At 31.2% G+C, this 22,991-nt stretch overlaps 1 protein-coding gene across 15 annotated transcripts in view; it reads left to right on the forward strand.

Annotated features, from left to right (window-relative positions):
- Positions 1 to 22,991, forward strand: part of LOC129951674 (protein turtle) — a 156,637-nt gene that overhangs the window by 12,300 nt on the left and 121,346 nt on the right. The gene's annotated exons all lie outside the window — the stretch shown is intronic.

The following is a 22,991-nucleotide window of genomic DNA, read 5'->3' on the forward strand; positions in this document are numbered from 1 at the left end:
GTTTTATTTTCTTTACTGCACTCTTTTTCATATACAAGGACGATTACTATTATACTCGTATACTTAAACTTGTACCAACCGATGCGATGTGCTCCCTGCTGATATGTTAGCTCTAAAAGTTTTTGGATAAAGTTCAGAAAGCAAATATATATCCTGTTTTCACCCCTTTAGTAAGTAGTATGGTGTGAAGAGGGGTTAGTTTTTGGGGGGAGGGATGGTTGAATTGAACGGGGTTATAATATTGTTTTTTTTTTTTATTTCATTTTCATCTTCGTCGTCGTCGTTATTCAGTTGTGTCAAGCTCTTAAGGTCGTCCTTGGTTGAGATATGTTGATAGTGGTGTATAGCTTTCTTCACGCCCCATGATTATTCTCTTTATTGTTTAAGGATAGTTTTTGGTATAAGCTCCTTAAGTGGAACATATCCGCCATTTGCTTGAAGATTCAAATACATAGTATAGTGAAACGAAACGAGAGAGGCGCTATCATCACATACTTTTGGTTTATCTTTATGCCACGTACTTTCACCTGTGGCGAGTATCTCGTATCTAAAACAGTAGAGATAACCTGTAATTTTTATTTTCTCGACATTTTATCTCCTTTTGATCATTCCCCTCTTTCTCTGAGGATGAAAAGTTTTTCAATATTTTTTTATGAGAAACTTCAGGATATCGCGTTGGATTTTTCTTTTCTTTTTCTTTTCATTTTATTATCAAAGTTATCATCCGTTATCCTGTTATCAAATCGAAGTGTATCCTGTGAGATAAAATGTAACTGTTTTACTATTTTCGTAGTCGTATACACTTTTGATAGAAAAACAGGTCCTTTTTTGTTTACTATATTGACCAATAACTGGAACGGAAAAGAATTATAAAAACAACCAAAAAATAGAACTATTAAGTATGTGTGTTTATTGTCCTTTTTATTTGTTTTCGATCTTTGGAAATTTGCCAAATGGAGGAAAAGATAATGTCACAGAGATAACGAATTAATATATGTATTTTTCCATTTTTTGTTTTATGTTTCTTTTTTTCAGTTTCCATAGAGTTTTGAAAAAATGAAGATATTGAGGGATAAGGCATAGCTCCCATAATATATTAATATTGACATTTTTGTTTTATTTCATTTTAAGGATATTGAGATTGAGGACAAAATGACAAGCATGAGATAGGATAATATTTTTTTTTTTTGATTATTGTGGTAAGCCAATTTTTGAAGGAGTTTTCAAGGCTTTTTCTTTTTTTAACGTTAATATTATGTTACTTAGGTTGTTCTTATTGCTTTCGTCAAACAAAAGAGGAAAGAACTTTAAAATAAAATAAAACATAATCTACTGAAAATTAATAAAATTTCTTTTATCTTATTTCATCTCTCTAGAATGGTAAGAAGTCAGGCAGTTTTTAAGTTCGATATGCAAAAAAGGCAAAAGAAAGGTTAAAATAATTCATGTCCATTTAACTATTGGACGATATTATGTACGAGTGATTACACGTCAAGCGGAGCGTGATTTGATTTGGTTCATATTGATGTCTGATTGAACAGCCATCACATTAAATCAGAAGATATTTAAACAATACTTAAATATTATGACGAACTTTGATTATTTTTTCAAAAAAAATTGATCAAAGAAAAAATTTGGTTATAAGATCAAAAGAAATTAATTTCATGCCAAGTTAAACAAAGGTCAGTTCGACTATTTACGCATGACTTGCAGACAAATACACGATTGTTTAAGAAAGATACATTTAATTGTTCATGACCCTACGGCACATAAATAAGCCTGTATTTGGTAAGTGGCATTAGTATGTGAGGGCTGTTGTTAGGAGGTAAAGTTGCAAGATAGATGAGATGTCTATGTCCCTCACATGTCTATCGTTGTTGTCCTTATCATCATCTTCGGGCCAAATGAAATTGGTTTGTCGTTAACATATAGCACTAACCGTTGAATTTGATATAGCCTGACCAAAGTTTTTTCAGATCGCAAGCTCAAAATCAAAATTTTTGAATTACTGAAGACTGTTATAGTCCAAAATTTGAAAACGTTTGTTGAGATCTTATAATGATCAGTTTCAAACAGCTCCACAGCCAATTCACCAAAAATAAAATCGACATATACCTTCACATTTTGGGTCAAAACTTATCAAAGGCTTGACCCAAAATAAGCCAAATTTTTGGTCTGCAAAAGGTCGCATTCTTGTAAATGACGCTATAAAAAATGTACTGGCCACGGATCCTCCTGCTTAAACCTTGCCTTTCGTCGACTTCATTTTATAGACGGGAAGTGATTGTCCAAGGCACGACAAAAAGTCCTATTTTGGTGAACTTAAAATGAATGGAATGTTTTTCTGAAAGTATTCGGTTTATAATTTTAATTTAGATTTTTATTTCTAGAAAAAATAAAAACTTAAAACTCATAAAAATTGTCAGTATCAATTTGGAAGACCAAAATGTTTTATCAAATGAATCAGTCTTAAATGAAATAAATGCTTAGGGAGCTAAAATTCTTGAGATTATTAACATATTTTATATTATTCGTCTTAATGTCCAACCAATTCTACATACATCCATCATCGTCCCTTACTCAAAGTTAATATCAGCTATCAAGGAATTGGCAACATAAAGCCTTCTGAAAAAAGAGCTTTATTTTTAGATTTAAATTCTTGCACAAATGCCTTAAGAAAGGATGAAGGGGTTTATACTCAATTCGATGGAATAAAAACCAATGGAATATTCATTTTCTTTAAAAAGTGTCTCAATAAAATAAAACGTCTTTCTAAAAATAAAATAAAATAATCGAAAAAATGGTACCTAATCTAAAATGAGATTATACGCAGAAATTGTATAATAAAAATAAAAAATATTGACTCATAAAAATAAGGTACAAAGATTATTTTATTTCAACACCCTTTTCAACTTTAGAATTAAATTAAACCCATTTTGTATAGATATAGGTAGATTTTCCAAAAAGAAACAAATCTGTAACCTACTTTCCTTTACCTTAAGCTATATATAGCTTAAAGCTACTCACTTATTTTCATGATAAATATCTAATATACTTTTTTTTTTGTTGACGAAGTTTTTTTTGCTCAATATAATACTACTTATCAATATCTCACCAGGTACCTGCTGAGATATAAAATCCTATAAAATCACAAAATGGTTTGGGGGTTAGAGCTATAGAGTGAGATTTATCTAAGCCAAAGGTCCTCCTGGCATTAAACGAAAAACGTCAACTACAACAAAAGCAACAACCAGCAAAAAGGATAATAATACAATATTCAAGAAAAGAAGAACCCTTTATTTTGACATCACTTAAATTCCCACCCTTTTTTTCTTATTTTTTCATATACACCTCTATTCACTTCCTTCGGTGATAAGAAAAGACGAATTGAACACACAAAAAAACAGGAACAACTTAAGTTAAAAAAAGGATATAAACCACCTTACTTCCGCCTTTGATGTATATTGTCATATACAAAAGAAAGTGATGCGCAATTGACAATAATTATCGGCTTCACTTCGTCTTATTCCATAATCATCATCTTTATGATCATCATTTTCACCATTACCATTATGTCGCTCCTCTCCGCCACCATCGCCGGTCGCCGCCACATCACCTCGTCACACACTGCCCCGCCATTTCGGTTTGTTGCCTAAAAGCAAATCTCATGAAATCCATAAAAACCCATTATCCTTTTCAGTCGAGTGCGTTCTGGTGTCATAAAAGAGGAAAAAACCATTAATTAAAACGAGAAAATCCCTCCGTTCAGGTTTTTTCCCACAGTAATTTTATTTTTATTTTGTTTTATACTTTGCTCCGCGACATGATGACAGCCCTGGAGGCTGTCAAGGTGTGTATGGAGTATTAAAAGCGTCACACAAACAAAAATCCCATAGAGAGAAATCATGATACAGCATAAAATACGGACGTGTTTTTTAAAGGACATTACAATGTTCACAGTGATGTTTCTATATTTTTATTTTTATCCACATTTATTCCCTTTGAATTATATCTTTCTGATGGTCCTCTTTCTCTCGTTCTTCATTCTGATATTCTGATCATAAAACTAATTTTAAGAGGACGACTTTGGATATATTCAAAGGTACAGCATAAAAATAAACAGGTAGGACAAAATTCGCCCTACATAATTCCGATGAACGCTTCCGGTACCTATATATCATTGAAATGGTATAATCATTTATTATTTGCACTAATACATGTGAAAGAAGGTACACACAAAACACACACACACAATTTCCTTTTCACTTGCCATACTATATCACAGCAGTTACAGAGCACAGCTTGTGTCCTTCTTATCCGTTTTCGTATATTTTTGTTCTGATGCTTCGCTCTTTACCTTGCTTAAATAAATGATGGAAACAAATTGTGAAAACAAAAGCTTCAAGCTAAAATATTAAAACTTGGTCGGTGATGTTTTTCAACATCCACTTTTCATCCTGGAATCTTTCTACTTATACATTCCTACCTTAACTATCTAAATATAACTAAAGAAACGTCAACATCGTATCATATGTCCTGTGGTTGGGTTATGGTTCTGGTTTTCAAGCAATCCATTTATATCTCACTCAGAAAGCTGTGGCAATTTTGGTTAAACTTGAATAATCCTTCTTCAACCCTCTTTTCTATATTCACAATGTTTATTTTTTGAAATAATAAATGGAAACACAAATATAGAAGATTTTTAAACAAGAAATAGAATTCAGTAGTATAAAATAAAATTGTATCATTTTGTTCTTTTGAACTTTAAAATGGTTATATTTAGAATGAGCTGGGAATCAGAAACCTTTAATTCTTTGCTTCTTTTTTAAAGACTTGGAAAATATTTACAAATTTGTCTTTCTAACTTTAACATTAACTTATTTCTTTGATTTAATTTTTAAATTGACATATTTGATCTCCAATTAATAATTTTAAGTCCAATCTATGAATGCAAACCAATAAAGAACACACAAGTTTGTAAGCCATGGTTTCAAAAGGTTCAATAATTTTAATTTTAAAAGATTTAATAAGAAAACTTAAAACAAATGGGGTAAAAAACTAAGAATAAATAGTTATGATGTCCTTAAAAATGTAAACTGTTTTACTTTTAAAAGTAGATTCCTAAATACACAAAAGTGTAATACCTTAGTTAGTACGTATCAAACTCAAAACTTTAATATGGGTTTTCAGTAAACGTGTAGGAAGATCAGTTAAAAAACTAAAACCACTGAGTTTGTTCTCGTTTTTAAATTAAAACCGAAAAAAAAGTTAATACCATTTGAACAAGAAAAAGTGCACTATTTATAAATTGATTACATTTTTAAATAAGTTATAAATTATTTTGAATATAAGTCATGAATTATTCTTAAGCAAAAAAAAACTATTGAATTTAATCAAGAAAAATTAAAAGAAAAGACCATTAAATCAAAGACAATATATGAAACGTTAAAATTTTTATTTAAGAACTATCAATGCATAATTACTACATACAATTTAAATACTAAACAACTCAAAACGTCTAGTGTAGAATTATTAGTTATTAAAAATAGAATTACAAAATCTATAAATATTAAATAATACAAATCAATGTGAAATACATTTTTTTTTAAAATTAAACTTTAAGCTATTATTTTTAGAGTCGTTAGATATTCCCAGTTTTTCAAGTCACTAATGGAGTAAAAGAAAAAAAATCATATCTTATATGATTTGTAATATTCGAAAAGGGAAAAAACAGAAAGATTACTGTCAAAATAATAAATAATCTTTCGGCTCTCGAAGTTTAAAAATGGCATATTTTAATGTTTGCATATTCAAAAAGTTATAAAAGTTGATTATTTGACAAGAAAATTTTTAACACTTCAAAACCAAATATTTTACAATTTTTTGAGTGATAACAAAGATATTATCTCCTGGACATAGTTTTAAATACAAAACCGTGGGATCTCATCAATATACTGGACATAAATTTTGAAATTAAGAACTAAGGAAATAATTTTTACACTGTCAACAATTTTGAATTTTCTTTTAACAAAAGCTAATAACTTAAAGCTAGAACAAAAATGGTGATCTGCGACCAACACTTATAACGTGATACGCGGACAGAATTTATGGCATTTATGACAATGTTAGTATGGCCTGGAGTACCATACTAAAATCGGTGATATTCCTACATTGTACTGCTACAACTCCTATAAGTATAGGATTATGTACTGTACTGTATGGAACAACAATCTTCGCTTGTAACACAAGGACGCATAGTACGTTTGACGAGAGAGCATTGCCTTCAGCCCCATACTGTATCGGCGATATCGCAATGCTACTAATTTTTCCCGCAATAATTTATGGCGTGATAATCGATACCCTTATTGGATTGCTGTCAATAGTGTAAGTATAAGGGACATAACAATAATGTATAGATTTTTTTGCTAGGAGCATTGTACATGCCGCCAGTCAGAATGGGCCCATACTGGCATTGTCGTATCGGCTACAAGTATTGTCGACGTTACTATTCTCAGTATGGCAAAATTAACTATGCTTACAACTTTGTACCCAACGGAAATCTTCTAAGCCATACGGTATTCCGTTTACACCCATACTGACATTGTAATATTAGCAATGTATTTTTTTCCGTGTAACGGTACCCGTCTATCGATTTTTCTAATATTAAAAGAAAACATTAACAATAATATTTTGTCCAAGATACAAAGATTGGACGTCACTATTATGCTTTTTTCTCATATAACGTGAGTCAAAAACCATTTTATATTATTGTTTTTGAAGGTTCTCGTGTTTTGTAAAAAAATATATCAATTGAATTTTTCTAAAAAAAATTAAAAAATAAGCAACGATATTTTGCAGTTGATATGTTACCGGAAATGTATGAGACCTAGGAATTATATACAATGCCTAGGAAATATATACATTGCCGAGTTTATTTAGGAAATGTATAAAAAGATTTCCAAAGATTATTTCAAACACATATTTCCTAGTAATTGTATACAACTGCTTAACAACTCTAGTTAATGTGTTAAATTAATATTATGTATATCCAAAAACTAAAGTACCCGTGGCATGATGGTTAGTGCATTGGACTGTCATGCCAGAGGACTTGGGTTCGATCCCTGCCTATGTCATCTAATGTCTTTTCACCGGTACTGCCTCTTACGAGGAATTGACAAATTCTCCAAGAGTAACTCTTGTCATGAAAAAGTGCTTTCTCAAATTAGCCGTTTGGATTCGCCATATAAACTGTAGGTCCCCTCCATTCCTGACAACATTACTCGCACACAGGGCCCAAGGCCCTAGTTCTCAACGGACTGTTGCTCCGCCCAATTTATTTATTTATATCAAAAAACTGGAAAAAGAAATCAAAGCAACTAAAAATAAAATAAAAAGATTTTTTTTAAATTTTGCATTACTTTATTTTTAAATGAAAGAACTTATTTATTTTGTATTTATTTGCACAGGGTAAGCTGGAGTGACACTTTTAATTACATAATATTTGATTTTTGAAGCGCCAGCATTTTGATGAGCTACAATCCTTCTTGCAAAGACATTTTTTTAATCCTTGTCCTATCCCAGTTGATTGCATATTTTTAACTGTGGGTAGCGAAATTTCGGTACTAGGTACTTTTTTGGTATCCAGAATACCTCATGAGCACACACCGAATTCAGATCTAAAATATTTTATGATTCCATTCTTTGTTCCAATCTGGTAAAGCTCGTTATCTGTTGTATTCAAGATTACACCTATAATATTTCGGGCGTCACCACGTCCTCGGTCGACTTCTGGTGCGGAAACCCTTACAGAAGTTCCTATGGACACAGAAGTAAACTTCTTGTCATTTGTTTTTAACATTTTTCCGGCCTGTTGTTGAAGATTTTGCTTAGCATAATGACGATTTGTTTGCACCACTAAATTTGTTCAACACAATAGACAAAGCAGTTTGGAGTCCTGTCCTTTTATTTCCTCTTCTGCTACAGTAAAAATGGGGTGGAGTGCACATATGCATTGTCTACAAGTATGAGCTTCGGTCGTTTCTTTTGAACAGATAATGCATTCCTTATCATATGCTCTGGCTGAAGCTACTGTGCTGGTCTCACACTGATCTAAATTATTACAGACTGGGATTGATTTATTAAGTTTAGCCGATGATACCTTGGGATCTTCTTTAATATTGTGTTGAAGGTTTTCAACGATTTTTTCTATGAAGAAGACTTCCGTTTCGATGTTTTGGGTGAAATTATTTGGTAACTTTAGACCATCCTTAATTTTACACTCAAAAAGGATTTCTTAAGGAGTTTTCTTGATGCCAGCGAATGCACTGTTTTTCATGAGGTGAACAAACCTTATACCTCGTGAATTATTTTTGTCTTGTATTCAAATAGTAAGCATGTTTTCTATACATAGATTCGATATTTCCACACTTCCCTGATAGATAAACACAGATTATATACATTTTCTATAAAAAGTGGAGAAGTATAAAACCTAGGACTTATAAACAATTCGTATTGCTGCTTAGAAGATGTATAGAATTCCTAGGGAATGTGTATACAAAAAATTAATTCACACATTTTCTTGCGACTTTTGGCATTTTATACATTTCCTAGGAATTATATATACAACAACGAATTACATACATTTCCGCTAACAGATATAATAACCTTGATTTTAAAACTAATTGAATGTTTCTGAGAAAATTATCTTATTTTGACCAAAAACTTTTTTTTTTGATGTTCTTTCTGCGTCTTTCGATATTATTATCTTTTAAATAAAATGTATTCCAAGTCAATATCGTAGAAGGTTTTAAGATTTTGCTGACGTACGAACGTAGAACATACATCTGCTTAATTAAGGTTAAACAGACCTTAAAATGCCGAGAAGCGTAAACATTTTCTTAAAAATGATTTTATTTGCAATTTAGAGATGTCAAACCTTTTTTTTTGCACCATACCAAAAATACACTTTCAGCCTGAGCAGATTTCTAGCTATACAGTCTGTAGATCTTTTGAAATAATTCAGATTAAGCTACTTTCTAAACCTGATGCTTGGAGTAAATCAATAATGATTTATACTTTTTTGGATATACAGCTAATAAAAAAAGCTTTATCAAAAGTTCGTCACATCAAATGTTTTAAAATATGTTAAAAAAAATATAAAAACAATTTTTACTGTTTAATTCAAAGCTTGAATTTGAGTTCTAAGGATATATGGAATTCAGGACAACTTTATTCTCTAAAAAAGTAGTGCTTTCTTTGTGGGACATCAGAAAACAAACCTAATTTTACCGAACAGTATGTTCTATAAGGTCATTTATTTAAATGCATCAAATTCAACCATAGTCTTATACCCTCACTCATAATATATATGTATTCAAATTTCATTCCAAATGATTCCATCATCATTCTTGCATCACAAATGCAATCAAAAAGTAATCGATGTGTTATATGTTGGTACGTTGGTTGTACCAGAACCGATGTTCAATTTGAATGCATTTCAATTCATTGAACTTAATTTCTTCTTCTTCAAAACAAAAAAAAATAAGCAATCCCTCCTTTTTGTTTATAGATATTTGTCTGAATTTGAAAGATATGTATCCTAGCAAAAGGGTTAGCTCTTTTGAGTTGCACTTTGAATTGTCTCTATCAGGATGTTCGACACGAGATGATATCTTTTATATTTTTGAGCACTGAATTGCATGCACAAGAAGTGTATCCAAACACCCACACGTTCTTAACATTTATATATACAAATATTCAGCATCATGCAGGCAGACATCTTATGTATATTTTATTCTTCAAAAACAACAACAACAAAAATAAAACAACAACAAAACAATAAAATAAAAGAACCAAAACCAGGGTGTTGAAAGTTCCTTTCATTGCTTAAGTGCTTTCGCCTTTCCATTTTCTCTTGCTCTCTCTCTCTGGTCTTATTTTTCGTTTGTTCAAACTATTTTTCCAATACGGAAGCTCACATAAAAATTCAAAAAAAGAATAATCTTTGCAAGTGAATCCTTTCTTCAAGATTGTTTCCTTTCAATTGTTATCCACGTATTTTTTTACCATTCTTCGATTCTTTATTTTTCTTCTTCTGTTTTCTGTCGAATTTTTGCAAAAATTCTACCAAAGCCTTTTCTCACACTTGACAAGGCATTGAAATATCCTTATAAGTGCAGGGTAGGTATATCTTTGCATTTATCCAAGACCATTGTGCAATAAGAACACATACCACACTGGCAATGCACTTTGGCATAGCCATGCACTTGCACAAGCACATATCAGACAAACAAAAGGATGTGTTTTTTTTGGTGTTCGTCCTTTCTTTTTCTATAAAGACACAAAAGCAACACTATGAAATTTTCTGGAAAATTGCAATTTCCTTTTTTGTGTATTCTTTTTTATCTATTTAGTATTTTGTCATCGACTGTATAGGTAGGGGCACAGCACATCGTATATATATGTGAAATACCGCCGTCTGGTGTTTCAAAAGAGTTTAGGTATATTATATCCTTTTTTCGTCCTCAAAAACCACATCATCGTCGTCGTTGTTGTTGTTGTCGGTGTGGTTGGTTGGTCCTCGTCGTCCCCGATCAATTTCTTTAATTAAATCCGTCAATTTTCAAAATTCATTCGTGCATAGTCCTTTGGGAAAATTTTAAAGAAAATCGAAAATAAATACAGAAGTCCTGATGATGATGATGGGGTGTATGTGTACGTTTTTTTTGTATTCATCACACATGGTTTAGCAAGAGTTCTAGACAAGAATCGACTCCTTGAGCTGCTTCAGCATCGATATATGTATGTAATGTGTTTTTTTTTTTATAAAAAAAAATACTGATCGATATATGAGGAGTGTTTGAAATTGCAATTTTATAATTGAAATATTTTCAAGGCTTTGCCCCAGAGCAACCTCCTCTGATGCCTTTTTACTCTTCGTGTTATCGTCAGTGACGTTGATATCGACAACACCCGTCATCATACCTGTTCTGGATTTTTATTGGTGGCGACGACGGTGGCGGCAGCAGAGCCGGCAACTACGACGGACAGGATGCTCATTGTTTTTGAATTTGTTTCGAGTTGGTACTTTTTTTCTTGCTTTTTTTATATATCAAAGGATCAAGGTACCTTATAAAGCAATACTTTACTTCAAAGACATGTCGTTCAAAAAGATTGCGAATTGATGATTAATTGCAATTTGAACGTTATACCTATCCACCTTACCTAACCTCCATATAACATAGGTTTCATGTTCAATATCCTTCCAAAGGATGCAATATGTACTTTGTAATAGTGTAAGAAAGAAATAGTAGAGAAATATAAAAACAAAAATGGAAACATGGTCGAAGAAAAATCCAAATGCCAGTTGGAAAATTGATGACGACCTCAGGTTTTTCATTTATTTTCTCAACACTCTTGAGGATCTATGCAGGATAAAGGGACTACATAGTGTTTTTTCTTCCTTCATGGGAGTGTTATACCTATTTTTTGTTCTCTCTTTTTCTATATTTTAAATATAAGTTTGTTTAGATATGAAGTTTTGTGTATATGTGCTTCTACCTTATTTAAAAAAGAATGCTAGAATCCTAGAACACCATAGAATAGAGGAATGTATTGTTATTGTCAGCATTATCCTTTCCTCGCGAATATACTCAATGTATTTTTCCAAGTTTTTTTTTCAAAACTATTTTTTGTTTTGTTGCAAGCTCGAATATTTTCTTTCTTTCTGGATGTTGATGGTGAAAGAACGAAAGCACTTTGAACAATTAAAAATATTCGAAACAGTTGTGCTGTCAGTGTATACATGTATGTATACTTTCTACCTAGATACCGTACGAATGTTGAGTATATCGAAAATAGAAATTAAAAAGAAAAACATGGTCTTAGCATATTGTGATGGTGGGTATCGATAAATTCAACCAGGCTATGCTTGGCGGGCGTCAGAGCAATATTAATTCCGCAAAGGATCTATTTTGAGAAAATGTACCGCATGAGAATATCCTTTCTTTACGTATCTATCAATTTTATATATTTCCTTAATGGATATGGAGAAAATTCTATTTTCACTTTCTTTTTGCTTTTTTCCTAAAATTTGTTTTGTTATTTCGAAAATTGCTTTAGATCTTAGCTCAGTATCTGAAGTTGAGTTGTGAATTTAAATTCAAATTTTAATACAATTTGTGAAATTTGAATGAATAAAAAGGATACAAGTAAAGCTATACTCATATATATTTTGTATTGTACTAAAATCATATTAAAATGTTTTTGAAAATTAAATTGAATTGACAATGGTCAGTTTTCTATTTAATCAATTAATTTCCTTTTGTTCTTTTTACTTTCCACATAAAGGAAATAAGAGATGTTTTAACAAATATGACTTTTTTTCAAAAAGTAATCTTCTGGCATTATAATTTGCAACAACATTACATCGAACGTAGCTTAATCTAGAGTTTCAATTTTCTATGAAGTTAAAAAAAAAATGTAGCTTAATAACACGGCAAATGTTATTCTCCAAGTAGACAATGGTACTTATTGATCTAAAAGGTCAATTTATTTTCAAAATAATTTTTTTTTTCAAATTGAAATGCCAAAAAGGAACTAAAAATAAATCATTTGAAAGCTGAAAAAATGGCCCCTAGTTGAAATAGTGTTGATAACTTGAAGTTCTATACCTTAAATAGCTGTTATATTGCAAGTATTGGTAGTACCCGTGGCAAGTAAGTGCATTGGACTGTCATGCCAGAGGTCTTGAGTTCGATCTTTGCCTATGCCATCTAGAGTTTTTTTTCACGGGTACTGCCTCTTGAGAGAAATTGATAAATTCTCCAAGAGTAATAATTCTTCTCATGAAAAATGCTTTCTCAAATTGGCCGTTCGGATTCGGCTTAAAACTGTAGGTCCCCTTCATCCCTGACAACAATATTCACACATAGGAATGGTTGAGAGTTGTAAGTCACTAGCCCCTAGTTCTGATCGGACTGTTGCGCCACCCAATTTATTTATTTTTATTTTGTAGTTAAAAGCTAAATTATTTCATTCAGACCAGCAAAAACCTAAGATTTATTTAAAGCTCCGTAATTAAATCTTGCTTATTCGAAAATACGACTGATGCAACTTGAGCTATTATTAATGATTTTGTTATTTTTATCGCCGTTCCTTTGAGATATTAATGTATAATGTCAACAAGAATGGTACCACGTTCCAGAAAAATAATGAAATTGTGTCAATTTCACAAAAAAAAGATTCCTAACCGTGTTAGTTCTCAAAAAATGTTACCACAATTGGTCACCGAGATATAGAAATTTAGAATCTTAATTCTAAGCACTAGAAAAAATGGTCTATTTCAATGCCCCACATTCAATTAAAGGTCTTAAGGATGAATTTCGTGAAGTTATCAAAACATTAAGCCGCAGATATGGGAATTGGCCATGGAAAAGGATGTTTTTTTGACCATTTTTGTGAGTATATATATATTTGGTGTTTTTCTGATAAAAATGGCATAATTTTACTTTAAGAATGAAAAAAACATCCGTTGATTTTGTTTAAAAATACTACTTATGTCAAAAATATCAAAATGATACTTCTTAATTTAAAACACTGAAAATCACAAGAGTCTTCATTTGATTCATGTATTTTTCTTTTAATGTGAAAGAAAAATCTTTTAAAATATAAGTTTTTATTTGATTTTTTCAATAAGTAAACCCTATTTTAAATACATAATTACTTTGCCTATTTCCTTGTTTCTTTTATATCCCACTGGTTCTCTTATATGTGCTTTATGACTAAACTTGCTTAATTACGATCTTAGTATACATACATACATTGTAAACTTACTCTAAATAAAATACATTATTGTTCTTTGAAACAAGTGAAAGAAGTCAGACGTGGTTTCTTATATTGCAACAAAATCTTTTCTTTGTTTCTAAAGGTCCTAGTTGCAAATAACTTTTAGCATCCTTTTCGCTGTACTTGATATACACCCACTCCACTCACAGAAACAAACAAATATATTTACATTGATGTCCTTACATAAGTAGCATAAAATAATAAAACGAAAAATAAACTTACATAAACCATGAACCTCAGTTTGTGTAAAATATATTTTTAGTAAACATTTTACTATTATTGGCAATGCATGCATATTTTTGCAAAATTTCGCCTGAAACTATACTACTTTATCTTTGTCTATCCACATTCTTTATTCTGAAGGACTATTTGTGTCTTTTCCTTAAAAAAAATGAAATAAAAAAAAACAGACTATAAATGCACCAATATTCCCTAGACATACAAAGTTGTTTCCTTGGGATGTTCTATGCATTCTGCAATGCATATAATATGCAATGCATGTATGATGGCCCGCAGCATTAAACAAATCATAAACGAACATAAAAAATAAGTTTTGCATACTATGGCAATTTTTCATGACAACTATACATCAACATAAAGTAGTATCCTTACAGACACAAACCATATATGAAGCTTGGTTTACATAGACACTTTTACAGGGTGGTTTAAAAGTGGCTACCTTATTTAAAGATATAATTTGAATATAATATTTTTTTAAGAATCAGAATCAAATATGATTAATTGAGATTTTTTAAACTAAGGACGGAGTACGATTTCCTTTAAATAAGCACTAGCTCTATGCTCATCAAAAACACATGCTCCTGCTAGAATGTTTTCCATAGGTTATCTGGCCTAAGAACCCTTCAAATACTCTACCACAAAAAATTCGGGTGCAGTCAAAGCTAGAGAAGGCAGAGGCAGATTTTTTGTAAATTATTCTGTTTGGTCTTCTTTCTAGTGCCTGTTATTCATTTTATCCTTAAAAAAATAAAAAAGAGTAAAATTAAAAACTAAAGAGTTATGTTTTTTTTCAAATGAGGAATAAACTTTTTTCCCACACTGTAGTACCGACCAAGCTAATTTTATTTATATGGTCTTTTTCAAGAAAATAGAAGAAAAAACATGACATCAAAGAAAAGTTGAATAAATATTGCACTTGAGGCGTCTTATTCTACATCGTATCCACATAACGTAGACGTACCCGCACATAATCTCAAACATCCAATCCACAGACTAATAATATTATTTATATTTTTTTTCATGCCAAAGGAGTTTTTTGGTGGTGTGTTGCCAAAGGACTATAAGACAGAGTGTTGCACTGCCACAGCACAGAACACACATGAAAACTTCTTTACATAAAAATAAATTCTTCATAGAAAAATATTTACGTATTTTCTACGACCATCATCATCATCATCGACAAAAAAGAAAAAAGGAATCAACAGAAATTGCTTCGGTTTTTCTTTTTAATGTATGTTCGAGAAAATGTTTTCAAAATGAAACTTTTTCGATTACATGATGTTATAAATTGGAGTATTAACCATAAATTCAGAACCGACTTCTATAACGGTTTAATATACATACATGTACATGCAATAGGTATAGGTACTTACGCCCGCTATTTCAATCTTATGTAAGTATGTAATCGTATACCAAAACCTATAAGGTACCTACTTATCTAGTTTATTTGAAAAGTTCGGCTCCGGTCTTATATCCATAGGTACCTATTGCAGCTCACAGTCAGCTCAGCTCGTTTACCTTGCCATGTATGTGATGTCTTAAAACAACCGAACTAATAAACAACTTCAAATTGGCATGTTAAGTCCCGCTATAAATGGATATTCTCGTCCTTTTTTTGTGTGTATATTCCTTCTTGTGCTTTTCTGACTTTTCCATCAACAACATTGCTCAACTCTAATGGAGTATATGATCCGGCTGTGTTGCCAACATCAAGCCAGACGAACAGGACGAAATGTATAAAGTACCTTACCTCTATACCTAAATCAGTAATAGCAGTAGGTAAGAGGTATTGGAGAGGTGTACTTACATAAAATTTATTTATAGGTATATGTATGTTTTTTAGGTACGTCAGTTCTTTTAGACTAAACTTGCGCTAGCTAAAGGCATCAGGGAGAGGATTATAATATTTTTGCCGTGTTTATAACAACTTTTCATGATTTTGTCAGTGTGTACGAGTGGTGTTTCTATTTATGAACAACTATGTAGGTACCTATGTATATAGAAAGTTGTACCTCTATATATCATGTCCTTTAAAGAAGGTCACCGTACAGAGTTAGGATATATGTGAAATAAGTGTAGGTACTCGTTCGTAGTAATTTATTACCCTAATAAAATTTGTTCTCTTTTCTCTTTCTCTCTCTCACAATCTTTCACTTGCTCTTTCACTAACTGTTCGTGAAGCAATTTTCTGCTCTGAAAGATTTCACATTAATTTAGTCTTGCCGACAACAAACGACGACGACGAGAACACCCCAAGAACCCATCCTTCTGGTTGGACAAAAAATTTCAAGTAGTCCTTAGCCCCTGTATCCCATCATCATCAGAAAAATCAAGATGGAGATGCAGAGAATTGAATTTCTTTTTTGTTCTAAGTTTGTTGGTCTCGTGGCATATGCGGGTTTGAAGATTCATAGAGCTAGCTGATTTTGAAGCTTACGCTATAAATATAATATGTATGGGTACATGTTGTGTACAGTACAGTAAACCTACCCTCAGATGAAAAGAACAAAACAAAATTAAATATTAAACTTAGTCTTTTTTTCTTATTTATTTTTAGTAAAAAAATGTTATTTCATTAAGGATTATGTTCGTCCTTTTTTTATGAAAGCATAAGTAATTTAAATCTTTCGTAAGTCGGATTTTTTAGAGAAACAACCTATGATGAGTCTTAATGGAGATGAAAGTTAAATAAATTAATTTATTAACTTTTAATGGCTTTATATGTATTTTGAGAGTCTGGTGTCTGGGGTTCTTTTTTTTATGACCTCGGGCTTAATGAGTAGTTAGGAATAGCAAGTTTTAAGAGCTCTTGGGTCTTTTTTTAATAAAAAAGGTTTTAGAATTTTGTAGCATAATTTGACAACAATTCTTCCAAGACCTAGACTTGGGCAGGGTTATGATTTAAACATAACCCATCACAATAAGAAAAAGTAGTTAGCTGCTGTCTTAGAATGCTCTAACTTTTGTAGTAAAATGTTAATAACACTAAAAACATGCCAATTTGACAACTGGTTTTAGAACAAGTAGACAAAAGTTTTCTATTTAATTCTAAGCAGCTTATTTTTTCCCTAAGAAAGAAAAATTTAACAGTTGTCCTTGTAAATAATAAATCAAATGTTTAACTATCCTTGGAAATACCCGTTTTTATAGTTCACAGTGGAAAACAATTTTCAACCAGATGCGTCTTAAACAACAAGCTTCTACAAAATCTTTCACTATATTCTGATCTAAAATAATTTCAAAACTTTTGAAAGAAAAAAGTATGTACTTTTGAAGAAAGATTTGATCCCAAATAAAGAATTGAACAGTTGAATACAACAAAAACATTATTGCTAATTCGAAAAATTAACTGAGTCCCAAAATGTTAAGCAGAAAATTTGTTCGAGATAAATTGAGATTGTCTTCATAAGGATTGTGCCAAAATAAACGTCAAATTTTAATTTGTAGACGATTGTTGCTTGTCGACAAGTATAAATACAAAATTGACTGCTTTAAAATTCAAAGCCAAAGCTTGCATCTTGTCGACAGCAATTTACCCTGAAAACAAAATCGTAACAAAAAATAACTTTTTGAAATTAGATACTAGAAATTATGTTCTGCTTAATTTCAATGCGAAATCACATGTGGAAAAAGTTTACTTCAAATGTCAATTTGTCTTCAAAAATATTTGTAAAATTTCAGTATAGGGTAGGTTTAAAAGTTATATGTACGAGAAATACTTAGAAAAAATTAAAAAAAATAGTTTGAATCAAGAGGTTCTAGTTACATATGTTTTTCATTATTTACTTTTCGAATAACTCTCATCCCTATCTGACAAAATTAGATCAATACTTTTAGCATTTCCCACAAGGTTCCAAATGTTGTCTTACACAATTTCTAATTATCAAATGAAATTTTACGAATTCTAAAGTGTGATTTTTATCACACTATTTAACTCTAGATCTGCCATTATTATACTCTACAAAACTTACAGCAATTTGAAATATGCAAATTATTTTAAAACAACCTTTTGAGGATTCCAGTATTTTTCGTTCATAAGAAGAAAATCAACCACAAAATACTAATTAGAATTCTTGTACGCAATTGATTAAGATTATTTTAAACACTTCGTTGGTAAATGTTTCTACAAGGAATTTATTTATGTAATTATTTTTTTCCAGAAAGAAAACCAATACTTCAAGGAATACGGTAGATCAAACGAAGTGAATTTCAAAGAAATATTCGAGATTTTTGAAGATTTTCTAAAGACTGATCATTACATAATAATTTAAAAATATATAATTCTTCTAGGAAATTCTTGATTATTCCTTCCTCCTAAAGACATGTTATGTTGTTTTAAATAATATTACATAAGTTCATCAATTTCATGGAATTAAAATTTTGAATACTTCATCTAAATTATCCGTAGATTGTTATCACAAACCAATTTCTGAGAAATCGTCCTTTTTTTTAATTCTTCTTTATTTCATTATTTCAAATACTTAAACATATCCCTACGTAACCAGCTTTAAACACATAAGTGTGTACATGTTTTGGGTTTTGAATTTCTCAAGAAATTTAATTCACTTAAAAAGGCGAGTGACTATGTATGATGATTATTTGTTGTGTTGAAAAAGTAAATTCAAAAACATGCAAGAAACTACATAGTCTTGGAAGTCTCTTTTATGAAAAAAAAGGACATGTATTTTTGCCGTAAGAAAAACAAAGGAAAAATAAAACTGACTTTCTCCTTTTTTTTGTTAAAGGACGAACAAATTGCTTGAGCAATTATACCATGACACACGACAAAATGTGCTGCTGTTGTAATTTATTTTACTATATAATAATTTTTTTGTTTGCGTTTTTTTCTTCTGCTTTTATTTTTGTCCTTTTGTAATCAAATGTAGTAAAGGATTGTGACTACAGTCCTCTCTGGACCTTGGAATTAATTAAGATTTTTCTTTTGTATTTCACATGATTGTTTTTTTTTTCTTGTTCCCTTTTTCTCTAGTAACATATTTCATACAAATAATCGTGTGATTCTTTAGACACGTGAGTAATCTTTGTATGAGTCATAATTTATCAAAGTGTTCATGTTCCAGCAGCAAAAATAGAAAGAAAAAGAAAAAAGAAAAAGAAAACGCCTACAAAGGACATTCGGAATAATTCTAATTATACGAGTATGGTTGTGTCTACGTATAAACCCTTTGAGTCATTAAAGCTTTTTGTGGAATATATATGGAGAAAAAATATCATGAGAGATTAGAATCAGCATTGAAGTAGAAAAATTAATCAGCGAGATATCGGATTGTACGGTTCAAGGAAAAAATTATTATACATGGCTTTGGTTTCTATTTCGACTTTCTTGATAATTGTGAAATTATAGCCTCTAGGGGGTTTTTAACCTACACTTATAATATTTTGCTCATAGAAACGATAAAAAAGCGAAGAATATCAAATCAGTCTCAAAATGACTTTTGTACAGTAGAATATTGGTAACCCCCTATATATTTTTATAGGACGTATATTTGAGCTGTGAGAGTGTAATTTTTAGATTTGCCGACACTAATTACACAAATTGACGTAAATTCAAATCTTGCACTAAAGAAGACGCCTCTCTTCTTTCTGCCTCTATTTTATTTTTACAATTCTGACAAGATTCATACCAAGATTTCATTTTTTAACAACATTCGTGATTTCCGGATACTTTAAACTGTTCGGATGATCCAAGTAATGTGGGATTGTACTAATTTCATCTAACTATCCGAACTAGTTTCATCTAACGTTCCAAACTATACGGTGCAAATTGAAGTCTCATTATTTGTTTTTTCTAACAATGAAAATGAAGCTAAGCCAGAGTCTCTGATTATTCGGATTATTCCGGTTTGTATAACTGGATATTTAAAAAAGATCATTACTTTTAAATACCAAAGTTGTCATAGTATCAATGCTATATTCAACTGATTGGTGAAATCCGTCATTGTTCGGATGGTCCAGATCACATTTATCTCATTCAGATAAATCCGGATAACGTAAAATTTCAAAGATTCACATATTTAAAGCACTTTCAATGACTAGATCTTTGAACTTTACAGTCAATATTTTATGAATATTCAACCTACCTTACAAAACAGAACAATGATTCTTTTTGAGCAAGGTCCTCACCATTTAAACCTTACAAAACATTTTTGTATGGATATGAAGGATAACCAACACAATATGTTCCTTTTGATTTAACTGCAATATTTTTTCTTTCTATTTTTCACTCTAATGTCTAATGGCTCTGCGCGGTTATTCCGATCGATATGAAGCATTATTTAAACAATGAAATGTGAATTTTACCACACAGACCAAAGCAAGCGCACCCATCGTCATCACTGCCACTATCGCTATCCTAATTATAGTTGCAGCTTCCTTCCTTCCTTGTTCCATTTCAATAGATTTTATAGAAGAGTTCTATGATTATGTGCAGTTGGATAGATAGGTGTATGTTTGTATATGACACCATTTTCATATATAGCTCGACCATAAAATGCTATACCAACATTTATAAATATAGATGGAAGACTTTAAATAGTAGTACCTTATAGAAGGTATAATGCATATAGCTGAGTGATTGCATTGGATGATGGCAGCAGGTTGACTTCCATGCATAGTACCAGTACCTACCTATATATAGTCGTCCATTACTGATGCTTCCAAAACTGCAATCTATGAACTGCATAATGCGCACGTCATAAAGCTGCTTATACATTTGTGTCCCCATTCTAACCCCATCTCTCCATTTATCCTTCACATACTAGCCCTAGTTTTCTGCTGTAATATAAATGCAGTGTCGACTTTTGATGATGAGATGAGAAAATGGAAATTGGGGTAAAGGGGGATAACTATACTTCTACTACTACTACTGCTACTATAGTCAGGACAATTGCATTCCCTGGTGAGGATTTCTCAAATAATTAACTTGATCCAATGCGGCAGGTGGAATGCTTTATCCTTAGGTTTTCCACTTGTGATGTGTGCTATAGAGAGGTACCCATATTACATACCTACATTATGAAGTGTGTATGCATTGCATAGGGGAGAGTAGTATCCTGACACACAAAACGAACCCATGGCCGGATGGACACTGTCAGAGTGATGCAAACGGAAATGGAAAATCAAATAATCTCGACCGAGATTAATTTCCCAGAGGCTGTTTGTGTATTGTGTGTGATGCGAATTGCTGTGCTGTTATGCTGATGTGTTCGTGTGCGTGCCTCTGCCTGTTTACTGTTAGCATGAAAAATTGACTCACTATTATGTCCTTGTATCTACATACATATATCTACGGATATAGATATACATAGATATGAGAATGCAGGTTAGTTTATGGTATAGTTGATATGTCAGAATATTCTTTGTCCATATTGTGCGGTATAGTATCGTATACTTTTGGAATTCGATTTGTGGTCGAATTGAAATTAAATTTTCCCAACAAAAACCTTATTCGACTATACCAACCATACTCTACTCATCATCCAGAAAAAACAATGGAGGTAACTCAATAAATTAAAAAATAAAAAACTAGAAGCTCCAAATGAAGCAGTCGGATATATTGAACATCGTGTTGTAGGTATGTTAAGAGACCAATTTCATACAAGAAGGAAAAATATTGGCTCTCAGAATATTTTTCATCAACTACAGTTTTTCTTGAAATAATGAAATAATTTGATTAAACTGAATATGAAAGCACATTTGAATTCCATCACAGAACAAGTAGATTTGATGAGGATAAGGATCAAAAGGATCTATTCAAATTTTTAAGAACTGTAAACAAGAACATTTTCAAAAAGGAATTTCAACAACAGCACACAAACTAATTAAAGGAATAAGAGGCTTTGAAGACTCAATTGATTTTTCTGTGAATTAATTTTAGAATAATTGCCAGTATAGTGATCATTTGTGCCTTTTAAATTTGTTTTTTAAAGTGGGTTGTATTTTTTCTTTAATTTTCATGAGATCAGAGAAAAATATATTTTTCTAAAAGAGCAATCCGTAGATTTTATAGTTATCAATTTTATTTTTTACCGTAACTTTTGTATCTAAGAAGTTCTATAAATTAAAAAAGTTTATTTTATATCATTGTTGTTCTTAGAAAAAAATTGTACTTAGTAATTTTGTACGTCCTGAAATTATAATATTTTTAAATAAACTTGAAATTTTGTTTGATATATTTTTCTTAATATTTTTAATAAATGACTAAACAATCATAAAATCATTAAACTAAACTACTCAAGTTTTTCAAAAATATTTTTAAAATTTGATTAATTTTTAAGATATTTTATTATATTTTACTTACTTACTTAGGGTTTCGGACTTATTCAGACCTATCACGAATTTTATCTTTATATCAAACTTACCAATCCTGAAAACAAATGTCACCAAATACTTTCGTAGTGGAAAATTTCATACGCATTTTGGAATTACGAACGGATTTCGTGAAATGGTTTTTAGGGATGGGTAAAAGTATCTAGTTACGATGGAATTCGTGATAGGGCTGATAAAGTCTGTGGGTGATCACTAGGGCCTCAACTACTCTTACGTTCCATTATGTTCTATTTCAGGTGATGTGCTTGACTGCTCTTGCTCGGTTGTTCTTTTCCACGTGCTTCTCGGTCTATTGACTCTTCTGCCTTCTTGAGTGAGTGGATAGCATTGCATTGTCTGTCCTGTCCTGCAATGAAATCAAAACTTTTTCGAAACGTGTGTCCAAACTACTTTCACGTACCACAATGGGTTCCAGACCCATTATTGTATATTGTTCTTCAGTGGATTCACGATTGGGCCAGGAAACCCGTAAGATGTTTCATAGACACATATTAATGAAGGTCTTCAGTTTACTGAAGATGCAACCGAATAACAGTATTGATTTGATGTTTCATTGG

Source organism: Eupeodes corollae, chromosome 3 (genome assembly GCF_945859685.1).
Source record: "Eupeodes corollae chromosome 3, idEupCoro1.1, whole genome shotgun sequence".
Lineage (NCBI taxonomy): Eukaryota > Metazoa > Arthropoda > Insecta > Diptera > Syrphidae > Eupeodes > Eupeodes corollae.